At 45.6% G+C, this 12,207-nt stretch overlaps 1 long non-coding RNA gene across 1 annotated transcript; it reads left to right on the top strand.

Annotated features, from left to right (window-relative positions):
* Positions 1–319: 319 nt before the first annotated feature.
* LOC129653872 (uncharacterized) lies at positions 320–8,173 on the top strand. The gene is made up of 3 exons (XR_008715249.1): positions 320–457; positions 6,948–6,994; positions 7,953–8,173. It is a non-coding gene; the product is annotated as an uncharacterized LOC129653872 (long non-coding RNA).
* Positions 8,174–12,207: the final 4,034 nt, after the last annotated feature.

Genomic DNA, 12,207 nt, shown 5'->3' with positions numbered 1-12,207 from the left:
TAGAAATGTAAAATGCAGCTTTGTCCATTGCTTTTTTGGAGGCTGGTGCCTGACTTTGGAATAATCACCTTTAGAGAAAAATAAGTTTCTTAAAATGTTAACAGGCCTCCGGGCCAGAAGATGATGTCAATCACCTGAACTTTTGCATATAATAAGTTTGAAAGCCTGGCTTCGATTAGGACCAGGAACTGCTGTCCTTGCATGACTCCACCCCTTCCCCCATTATCCTCTATGCATAACTTAAGGTATAAAAACTACTTTGGAAAATAAAGTGCGGGCCTTGTTCACCAAAACTTGGTCTCCCCATGTCGCTCTCTCTTTCAAATTCTGGCTGAGTCTCCATCTGGAGCGCAGAACCCACCATGCTTGCTAATTATGCCTGGGCTTCTAAGATCCGACCAGGGAGGCCTCAGTGTCTCCTCTCCTTCGGGAGAACGGAAGGACGCCTGCGGCCTACGTAAGTGGTGCAAACTTCTTGTCTTGAAGTTTTATTGGTCTCCCGCGTAAACCAAGCTACTCAGCTTCTTTTCTCCACTGAATTTTCCTACTGAGCTATCCTCATTCTATTACTCTTTGTATCCTTAATTAAAGTGTAATTAAGCAGTTGTTTCCTGACCCTCGCCTATGCCGTCTCTCCTTCGAATACCCTGGATCAGCTGGGGCTGGACCCCGGCAGAAGCCCATCTCTCCAGCTGCTCCACAGGAGTGAATTATAAGCCATCTCTTACTAAGACATGGCCTATCATTTGGGTAAGCAAAGAACTTGCTGTCCAAATCAGGACAGTGAATTCAGGCACCAGGACTCAGATATAAAATGCCACTGCCCCGGCATGTCGAGCCACTTGGTCACTCTCACTGTCACCACCCAGGGGGGACTAACGGCAGAGGCTGGGGCGGAAAGGAGGCCTGCAGGTCTCTGTACATCTCCAAAACAGCCCACTTCTAAGGTAACTACAGTTACAGCCATCACAGCTATCCATTTAAATTAAGCCAGGTGTTTGCAAACTGGGTTTTTTCATAGAGTACCTTCAGGGCAGCCTGGCATGAAAAAAAAAAAAAAAGAGGAAAGAGGTAAGACAAATGCAAAGGGCTCTGAACTCTCTTTTCTTTTTTTAATCTCATCAACTCCAAATCTGTGAATTTTACTGGATTTCGGATTAAGGTTTCATTTGTATCAAAGGGTTCCAAGTCTAACAAGAGGTTAGAGGATTTCTGGTAAGTATTGTCTACAGAGACTTCTGCTAAAATAAACACACATTCTCTCAAAGAGGCGGCACACCAGTGCAATAGAACATGACCTGGGAAGGCTACACAGGACACACTGGGGGCCACACTCTAAAGGTCTAATGGTGGTGCTTTAGTTGCTCAATCATGTCTGACTCTTTGCGACGCCAAGGACAATAGCCCACCACAGTTCTCTGTCCATGGGATTTCCCATGCAAGAATACTAGAGTGGGTTGCCATTTTCTTCTCCAGCGGATCTTACTGACCCAGGGATTGAACTGGCATTCGATTCTTTGCATTGCAGTTGGATTCTTTACCGACTGGGTCACCAGGGAAACCCCAAATGTCTAATAGAGATAATTTATTTACAAAAGTTAAGATAGGCTGCACCACTGAACATAGCACCGGCTTCGGCTGAATTTACATCATAAGCACAGTAACCCCAACCATTTTCTGCTAATCAGAGCCAGTGATTAACACATATATGTCCTCAGTCCACCCTGGTGGCTCAGTCAGTAAAGAAGTAGGGAGCTACATAGCAGAAAACAACTGTCCAGGGGTAATAAGGAACATCAGAAGGGTGTACTGTCAGATGCTGGGGTGTGAAAGATCCAGAGCACACAGAACTGCCCAGAGAAATATAAGCACAATAAAAAGTGTGCATTGCAGGTGGTCACAAAAGTGTGTGTGGGGTTGGGGGTATGTGCAGATACAAAATAGAATATGGTGGGGGGAGGCATGTGTATTCACACAACAGAGTGTGTAAGTGTAGTCATGAGAATTTGTGGTGTCCATGTATAATATTGAAAGAGATATGTGCTTGTGTGTATGTGTACGTATATGAGGATGGTCATGAGAATGGGGTCCTGAGTTCATGTGCATGAGAGAAGATGAGTGGGCATGTAAAATGGTGAGACTGTGTGGATGTGTGTGATCACGAGTATATGTCAGGGCTCATGACTGGTCATGAAAATACATGTGTGTGCAATCATGAGAATGCATCTGGGAGTCATGAAAGTATGTATGTTCATAAGAGCATACAGCTGCCGTGAGAGTTTTGCATGCGTGCATGATCGTGAAAGCATATCGCTGATCATGAGAGAGTATAAGTATATATGTGGTCTTGAACTTCGGTGAGAATGTATGAGAGGGAAAGGACGGAAGGATGAGAATAATAATGAAGGAAAAAAAATTGTACTTGTTCGTGTGCTCTGCCCCAAACAAGGACCAAAATTTTAGGGTACTCCACAACTGGCCTAGTGTGAGTTCAAGGCAAGGAACTAGGCTCAGCCCATCTTTCTACTTACCACGAACCATCAGAGCTTCACTGCCTAGCCTCCCAAGCCCAGGGCATCAGATATGGCAGCAGTCACCCACTAAGTCTTCCAGAATGCTCACTCCTGAAGGAAGAGCCCAGGCCAGACTCCTTGCCTGACCTTCCTCTTAGCAGCTATCCTCGAAGCCAAACATAGGAAAATCCTCTTCCACAGAGCAGTGAGTGAGGCTGCGTGGCGGTGGAGTGGGAAACGGCTGAGAGGTGATATCCCACGTCTGAGGTATGAGAAACCCCAGTAAGATGGCAGGCACTGAGAGAGGGCATCAGAGGGCAGACAGACTGAAACCACAACCACAGACAACTAGCCAATCTAATCACATGGACCACATCCTTGTCTAACTCACTGAAACTAAGCCATGCCATGTAGGGCCACCCAAGACGGGAGGGTCATGGTGGAGAATTCTGACAAAATGCGGTCTGCTGGAGAAGGGAATGGCAAACCACTTCAGGATTCTTGCCTTAAGAACCCCATGAACAGTATGAAAAGGCAAAATGATAGGATACTGAAAGAAGAACTCCTCAGGTCGGTAGGTGCCCAATATGCTACTGGAGATCAGTGGTGAAATAACTCCAGAAAGAATGAAGGGATAGAGCCAAAGCGAAAACAATACCCAGTTGTGGATGTGACTGGTGATAGAAGCAAGGTCCGATGCTGTAAAGAGCAACATTGCATAGGAACCTGGAATGCTAGGTCCATGAATCAAGGCAAATTGGAAGTGGTCAAACAGGAGATGGCAAGAGTGGATGTCGACATTTTAGGAATCAGAGAACTAAAATGGACTGGAATGGCTGAATTTAACTCAGATGATCATTATATCTACTACTGTGGGCAAGACTCCCTTAGAAGAAATGGAGTAGCCATCATAGTCAACAGAAGAGTTCGAAATGCAGTACTTGGATGCAATCTCAAAAATGACAGAATGATCTCTGTTCATTTCCAAGGCAAACCATTCAATATCATGGTAATCCAAGTCTATGCCCTGACCAGTAAGGCTGAAAGAGCTGAAGTTGAACGGTTCTATGAAGACCTACAAGGCCTTTTAAAACTAACACCCCGAAAAGATGTCCTTTCCATTACAGGGGACTGGAATGCAAAAGTAGGAAGTCAAGAAACACCTGGAGTAACAGGCATATTTGGCCTTGGAGTATGGAATGAAGCAGGGCAAAGGCTAATAGAGTTTTGCCAAGAGAACGTGCTGGTCATAGCAAACACCCTCTTCTAACAACACAAGAGAAGACTCTACACATGGACATCACCAGATGGCCAACACTGAAATCAGACTGATTATATTCTTTGAAGCCAAAGATGAAGTCAGCAAAAACAAGACCGGGAGCTGACTGTGGCTCAGATCATGAACTCCTTATTGCCAAATTCAGACTTAAATTGAAGAAAATAGAGAAACCACTAGACCATTCAGGATGATCCAAACCAAATATGACCTAAATCAAATCCCTTACAATTATACAGTGGAAGTGAGAAATAGATTTAAGGGACTAGATCTGATAGAGTGCCTGATGAACTGTGAAATGAGGTTCGTGACATTGCAGAGGAGACAGGGATCAAGACCATCCCCAAGGAAAAGAAATGCAAAAAAGCAAAATGGCTGTCTGAGGAGGCCTTACAAATAGCTGTGAAAAGAAGAGAAGTGAAAAGCAAAGGAAAAAAGGAAAGATACCCATTTGAATGCAGAGTTCCAAAGAATTGCAAGGAGAGACAAGAAAGCCTTCCTCAGTGATCAGTGCAAAGAAATAGATAAAAACAATAGAATGGGAAAGACTAGAGATCTTTTCATGAAAATTAGAGATACCAAGGGAATATTTCATGCAAAGATGGGCCCATTAAAGGATAGAAATGGTATTGACCTAAAGGAAGCAGAAGATATTAAGAAGAGGTGGCAAGAATACACAGAAGAACTGTACAAAAAAGATCTTCATGACCCAGATAATCATGATGGTGTGATCACTCACCTAGAGACAGACATCCTGGAATATGATATCAAGTGGGCCTTAGGAAGCATCACTATGAACAAAGCTAGTGGAGGTGATGGAATTCCAGTTGAGCTATTTCAAATCTTTAAAGATGATGCTGTGAAAGTGCTGCTCTCAATATGTCAGCAAATTTGGAAAACTCAGCAGTGGCCACAGGACTGGAAAAGGTCAGTTTTCATTCCAATCCCATACAAAGGCAATGCCAAAGAATGTTCAAACTACAGCACAATTGCACTCATCTCACATGCTAGTAAAGTAATGCTCAAAATTCTCCAAGCCAGGCTTCAGCAATACGTGAACCATGAACTTCCAGATGTTCAAGCTGGTTTTAGAATAGGCAGAGGAACCAGAGATCAAATTGCCAACATTCACTGGATCATCAAAAAAGCAAGAGAGTTCCGGAAAAACATCTATTTCTGCTTTACTGACTATGTCAAAACCTTTGACTGTGTGGATCACAACAAACTGTGGAAAATTCTTAAAAAGATGGGAATACCAGGCACCTGACCTGCCTCTTGAGAAATCTGTATGCAGGTCAGGAAGCAACAGTCAGAACTGGACATGGAACAACAGATTGGTTTCAAATAGGAAATGGAGTACGTCAAGGCTGTATATTGTCACCTTGCTTATTTAACTTATATGCAGAGTACATCATGAGAAACGTTGCGCTGGATGAAGCACAAGCTGGAATCAAGATTGCCGGGAGAAATATCAATAACCTCAGATATGCAGATGACACCACCCTATGGCAGAAAGTGAAGAAGAACTAAAGAGCCTCTTGATGAAGGTGAAAGAAGAGTGAAAAATTTGGCTTAAAGCTCAACATTCAGAACTAAGATTATGGCATCTGGTCCCATCACTTCATATCAAATAGATGTGGAAATAGTGAGAGACTTTATTTTCTTGGGTTCCAAAATCACTGCAGATAGTGACTTCAGCCATGAAACTAAAAGGCACTTACTCCTTGGAAGGAAAGTTATGACCAACTTAGACAGCATATTAAAAAGCAGACACTACTTTGTCAACAAAGGTCCGTCTACTCAAGGCTATGATTTTTCCAGTAGTCATATACGGATGTGAGAAGAATTGATGCTTTTGAACTGTGGTGTTGGACAAGACTCTTGAGAGTCCCTTGGACTGCAAGGAGATCCAACCAGTCCATCCTAAAGGAGATCAGTCCTGAGTGTTCATTGGAAGGACTGATGTTGAAGCTGAAACTCCGATACTTTGGCCACCTAATGCAAAGAGCTGACACATTGGAAAAGACCCTGAAGCTGATTGAAGGCAGGAGGAGGAGGGGATGACAGAAGATGAGATGGTTGGATGGCATCACCGACTCAGTGGATATGAGTTTGGGTAACTCTGGGATTCGGTGACGGACAGGGAGGCCTGGTGTGCTTTGGTCCATGGGGTCGCAAAGAGTCGGACACAACTGAGCGACTGAACTGAACCGAACTGAAGACTCTCTATCATCCAGTGCCTGTGCCTACCTCCACTCCTGCCCCTACCTGGAATTGTAGGTTCTTATTTGAAAGGTTCTCTGAGGCCATGCAGGCCATGCTGGAAGTGAGTTCCTCCAAAAATATCCCTGACAGGTCAGTCTTTCTTTGATTATCCTTCAGGAATACAGAGCTCACTACTAAATGAGGAAGCCCTCATTGTCTTAAGGAAGTTTTTTCTTAAACTGAATGGAAACCTATCTCTCCTTTAAAATGACAGTTATCTATCAAAGGACAGTGGCTATGAAGTCACATCAGACATGCATTTATGAGAATAAATTTATCAGAATAAATAAAACTACACTGGCTGGGAAAAGTGAGCAATTGTTGTTTAGCTGCTAAGTCATGTCATACGTTTTGCAACCCCATGGACTGTAGCCTTCTAGGCTCCTCTGTCCATGGGATTTCGCAGAAAAGAATACTGAGCCACCAGGGAAGCCCAAGTGAGTGACAGAGGTCTCTTTGCAAACCAGCTATTTTCATCAGAGACTTAGCAACAAAATTATACTTGTAACTAAGTATTCTTTTAAATCACTGTATACATTATACATTTTTAGAATTACTATATAATGTATACTGTATCTGTACATTGGTATTATTATTCAGAGATATAAACCTAAACCACCTACCATGCTTTATGGGAGATTTAGGAATTTTCCCTTTACTGACTATAGAATCTAATTCCTCCACTAATGTAACACCACTGTATTGGGTGCCCAGAGGATCTTCTGCTCCTGGTTAAAAATATCTAGTTGCAAGGCTTCACTGAACCCAGGGGATCTGCAGATAGACCTCTTTAATTCAATCCAATGATTACTATGAGTAGATTTCTTATTCTGCAGTAGATTACTTTTTGTTATGGATACAAAAGGCAAATAAGATACAATCTAAACCCTTAGGAAATTCACAGCCTACTTGGAAGAAAGGAAAACATATGGAGTAGCAGGTAATCAAGTATTCAGTCTCCAGCACATCCTGGGCTTCAGCGCTGAGCACCACCTGCAGGGACCAACCGAGTTCACCAGTGATGGTTTCTCCCTCAGCTCTTTGGGAAGGAGGCAACCCCAGCCAAGGCCTCTCGACCCCTGACTGACATGCAAGATGCTTCTCTGGACTAGAACTGACTTCACCTGGGGGAACAGAAGGTGCTTGAGGGAGGTGGGGCTGCAGCTCCCAACGCTCTCTGAAAGCAGAGCCACAAGCTGGGCAGCCATCATGCTTCTTGTGTGAGTGGTGAGCCAGCAGCCCAGATCCTCAGGCTCTGCCAGCCCTGGAGTTTCATATGAAGCTGGCTTAGAGCTCCTTTCCTCAATACTATTTCCCCATGACATTCTCAGTTTCCACAGGGCCCTCCCAGTTCAGCAAATTCCTCTAGAAGGACCCCCTCTCAGAGTCTGCCCAGCATCAGCACCCCTCTGAGTACTCTTTACTCTGGTGGCCATCTCAAGTGCCACGCTCCTGGGAGCCAGCACCGCATGTCCCCCAGAGCTAATTATACTTAGTGAGCTAGCAGCCAGAGGGGGACACATGGTGACTTCATGCGGCTGCAATATATATTTGTCCCTCCCTCTGAACCCACTCCCTTTCCTCTATTTCTCCCAATTCCCTACCCAGAACCTAAACTCTGAGGCAGCTCCCTGCTCCCTACCAACTCCTCCTCTCCAGCACACACACACACACACACACACACCACACATAACTCCATACTACTTAGAAACCACACCTTGTTTCTATATCAACTCATCCAAGGGCATATAGCCACAGAGTACAGTATCCCTGGCACAGAAAGACTTCAGTTGTCTCCCCCATATCCTAAAGCCCCATTGGCCTCCACCTCCCTGGCCCTGCTGAGTTTTCACCATGCTTCACTGCCCCCAAAGCTGACTACTCTCCCTCTCCCCTAGCTCTCACCCTGCTGTCCTCAGTGGCTCGGAAAGGACCCATAAGCAATCCCTGACAACTATTTCCAGCTCTAAGATTTCAGCAATCAACCTAGAGAGGAGACCCAGCGTCCTGGCTGCCTGCCCTTCCCTGCCTATCCAATCCCTCCTTATTATCCAGCTGCAAGACCTTCCTTATACATGCCACAGTTCTGGCATCATGACAAGCTCAGCAGCACATGCCCTGATACCACTGGATGAGATTTCCTTTTCACATCCCCACCCTCATCCCACGCCCATTCTTCTATCTTTCAGAGATGGTGTCTCTCATTGTGGAGGGTGTCTAGTGCATTCTTGGCCTTCAATAACCATTGTGCCATTCATTGTCTCATTATCTCCCGGTACCTCTTAATCCAGGCAGCCTCCTCACATCTCAGGGCAAAGTCCTAGAAAACAGCCAAAGGAAATCATTCAAACACTTTTTTAAGGTAGCTTTCCTTGGGACTGCCTGGCTAATTATTAGTGGCAGAGAGTGGATAGGTTGGAATCCAGGTAAGACAGTTATTTAAAAGGATGTGGACCCAGATATTTTCATAATCCAATAGCAGTGTAACAAAATTGGTGCTGGTGGTGGGGGAGGAGGAATGGATCTGTTAACAGGGTGTCTGCTGTGTGTACCTTTCAGGTGCTCCATGGCCCTAAATTGCCTTCAGAAGACTTAGCACCTAGCATGGTGTCTGGCATTACAGTAGATGCCCAATTAATATTTGTTGGATGTTGAACAAAGTACTAGGTGCCAGTTCCAACTGGGAAGATTGAGGGAAGAACCCCAAAGGGGCTACTGGAGGCGCCCCTTAAGATCCCACCAGGAGAGGATCTCCATGCTAAGGACAGCCTCATCAACCACTTGCTCACCAGAGGACAGCAGTCTCAATACCCCTACCCCTCTACCAGCATACCTCTCCTTAAAGGTGACATTGGCACCCCCTTCTCAAAACAAAACAAAAACCCAGCCACATCACGTTTCCAAGTCCTTCAATCAGACCTCTTTTCCCACTCACAACCAAACTGTACTGGAAAACATTTCAACTGCGTAGTGGAAAGTCAATTCCCCACTCCTACTCTCCCCGCTCAGGAATCTCTACCCAGCCCTATTTTATGGTTGCTCCCATCCTGAACCCCACCTTCAATAGACCTCCAATTGGCTGCTCCTTCCACTCCACCGCCCCTGGCACTGCAGAAATGTGGGCATCTCTGGCTCAATCTGAGACCGGCAGTTCGAGGAATGGAGAGTGAGCAATATTAAGAACGGCTGTTATGAGCAATGTGTGAGGGGATAAGAACCCCTGGAAGAACGAAGACCGTGCCAAAGCAGCGGAGCTGGCCCCGGCGCTTCTTCTCTGACTCTTCTGCATGGGAAACGGGGGCGCGGTCCACCCAGCTCCCCCTGGGAGACTTGCCAACTCAGACTCCCCGCCCCGAGCTGATGGAGCTGAGGGCGAACTCCAAGCACTCCCCACAAATCGGGCATCGTCCTCTCATTCTCATCCTCAAGGGCACAGGGCGCTGCAAAGGCTGGTGAGGGGTGGCAGGAAAAGTATCTACCGGAGAGACACGTTTGAGTAAAAGGTGCTGTTTCCCAAGAACCGCTAGACTGAGACCTCCTTCCCAAACTGTGAGGAGAGCTGGAGGTGGGAAAAACAGAAATCCCTCCCGCACCCCGGGCTCTGGAGGCTCACCTGCCTGCACTCACCGAAGGCCGGGCAGCTTGGCTCTGCGCAGGAAGCCGGCCTGGCCTGGAGGCGCCGGACTTGTCCTCGCGAGCGGAGCCGGCGCCGAGGCAGCCGCAGCCTTCCCGAGCCGAAGCGCCCCGCCCTCGCCTTCTGCGGACGGCCCCCGGCCCCACCTCAAGGGCGGGGCTAGCCGGCCCCCTCGAGGCCACGCCCCCGCCCCGGCGCTCCCTCCCTCGTGACGTGGAGCCACTTAGGGCTGCGCGCCATCTTGGCTCGGCCGGGAGAGTATCTCGTGAGGTGGCGGGGAGCCAGATTTTTACCCAACGCCAGTCAAGTTTTAGGGCCCAAGGGAGCCCTGCCTCCATCCCAGGGAGGTGCAGCACGTAGCCTTTGAACCTACGTTTGTCTCCAACCACCTCCTCCCTAAATTGGTCTCAGTACTGGCCTTGTAATTGTTTGCCAATGATTTGTTGCCTTTCACACTGTTGCCCATTTATTATTCGTCCTTTGGTTGCGCCCATTTTTTAAGTGGAGAAACTTGAAAGCCAGATAAATTTCCATAGTGCAAGCTTAAGTGAATTGTGTCGCTTGGCTGTGCTAACACTGTTACTATAAAATGCAATGTGTGTCTATAGTATGTACAGAATAGGAAGACAGTTTTAAATGCCAAAATTCATGCAAAATTTTGGTTAAATCTGACCATTTTCTTTTAATTGCACCGTATCCTGTACCCTGTGACAATTAATGCATCTTTCCCATCTGGTTTGTGAAGTTTCATCACAGTGTCTATTCAGTCCTTTACATTGCCCAGTAAGCACTGCTAAAAATGTAAGGATTTTACATATTCAAAAGCAGAGACATTACTTTGCCAACAAAGGTCCGTCTAGTCAAGGCTATGGTTTTTCCTGTGGTCATGTATGGATGTGAGAGTTGGACTGTGAAGAAGGATGAGTGCCGAAGAATTGATGCTTTTGAACTGTGGTGTTGGAGAAGACTCTTGAGAGTCCCTTGGACTGCAAGGAGATCCAACCAGTCCATTCTGAAGGAGATCAGCCCTGGGATTTCTTTGGAGAGAATGATGCTGAAGCTGAAACTCCAGTACTTTGGCCACCTCATGTGAAAAGCTGACTCATTGGAAAAGACTCTGATGCTGGGATGATTGGGAGCAGGAGGAGAAGGGGATGACGACAGAGGATGAGATGGCTGGATGGCATCACTGACTCGATGGACCTGAGTCTGAACTCCGGGAGTTGGTGATGGACAGGGAGGCCTGGCATGCTGCGATTCATGGGGTCGCAAAGAGTTGGACACGACTGAGAGACTGAACTGAACTGAACGTGTACAGACTTATAAACACTCAAGTTCTATATCAGCAACAAATGCTGTAGTTGAGATCAATGGCATGTATAACCATTTTTTTTCTTTCCTCCAGTATATTCACCATTTGGCTTAATTAATTCTATGTCATTGGTAGAAGGAAGGAAAATCTGAGTAATTCTGACTTACTTGAGGGGTAAGAAATGAACTTGAATATTTTGTTTGTCTGATCCTCCAAGCAAATTGAAGGTACATATTTAAAGAAGTGGAAAGTACATAGCAGTTTTTATAAAAGCAGTCCAGAAAGTTCCAACTCTTCTCCAGATGGTTTCGGTTCCCATCAAAAGGAAATCCCGAGACACTTTATATCCTTTCACTAAAAGGCAACTCAGTCAATGCAGAGGTAAAGTATAACATACTTGACCAAGTGTTAATGTTTTACTAAGAGAAAAGCTGAGGCAATGTTTAATGTTGTATCTATCATACCATGGAGTTTGATACAAAAACCAGGAAGTTCAGTCAGGACACAATTATTAAGCCAATTTTACTTCACTCCCCTTTTAAAAGTAACTCCTAAATAGGGGACACAAAATTCACTAGACATCTCCCTTCTGCTCCATGGCATTTTATAAGGACACTAGGAACTGTGTGTTTCTCTCCTTCTGCCTCAGAGGCAATTTTTGATTGTAGAAATCTCTAAGGTGCTTATTGTCCTTGGGTTTTTTATTTTTTAATCATTTAAATGCCCAAATTCTGTTTTTCACTGACCTAGCTCACTTTCTGCATGAACAGCTTTAGTATCCACCTCACTGTGGGGTAAGGTTAGCTATTAGCACCAGTATTAAGCAGATCCTTCCTAAGAACACTCTGTAAATAGCAGGGGGTAGGGAGAATGGTAAGGAAAAAACAACACTCATTTAGCAGTCAAGCGCGTGACTGTACTGCCCCCGTGGGATTTTCATGTTTAAGGAATATGGTCTTAATGCCCACCTTGTGGCAATATCTAGCTAACATCCACCCCCTCTCCCAGCTAATTTGGGTAGGGGGCAGGGCAGGAGACAAACAGCAAAGTTATCTTGTTAGCAAAAAAACAAAACAAAAACATGATCTTCTTCTCAGAGTACACAGGCTATAGCAAGTCCTCTCACCAAGAGGACATTAGTTTTTCTGCAGGGATGAAAAAAACAGGCTCTGATAGGTAGCACAGGGCAGAGCACAACAAAGGAGGC

Source organism: Bubalus kerabau, chromosome 5, assembly GCF_029407905.1.
Source record: "Bubalus kerabau isolate K-KA32 ecotype Philippines breed swamp buffalo chromosome 5, PCC_UOA_SB_1v2, whole genome shotgun sequence".
Lineage (NCBI taxonomy): Eukaryota > Metazoa > Chordata > Mammalia > Artiodactyla > Bovidae > Bubalus > Bubalus kerabau.
Note: the sequence above shows the minus strand (reverse complement) of the source record. Positions and strands in the feature narration are given on the sequence as shown.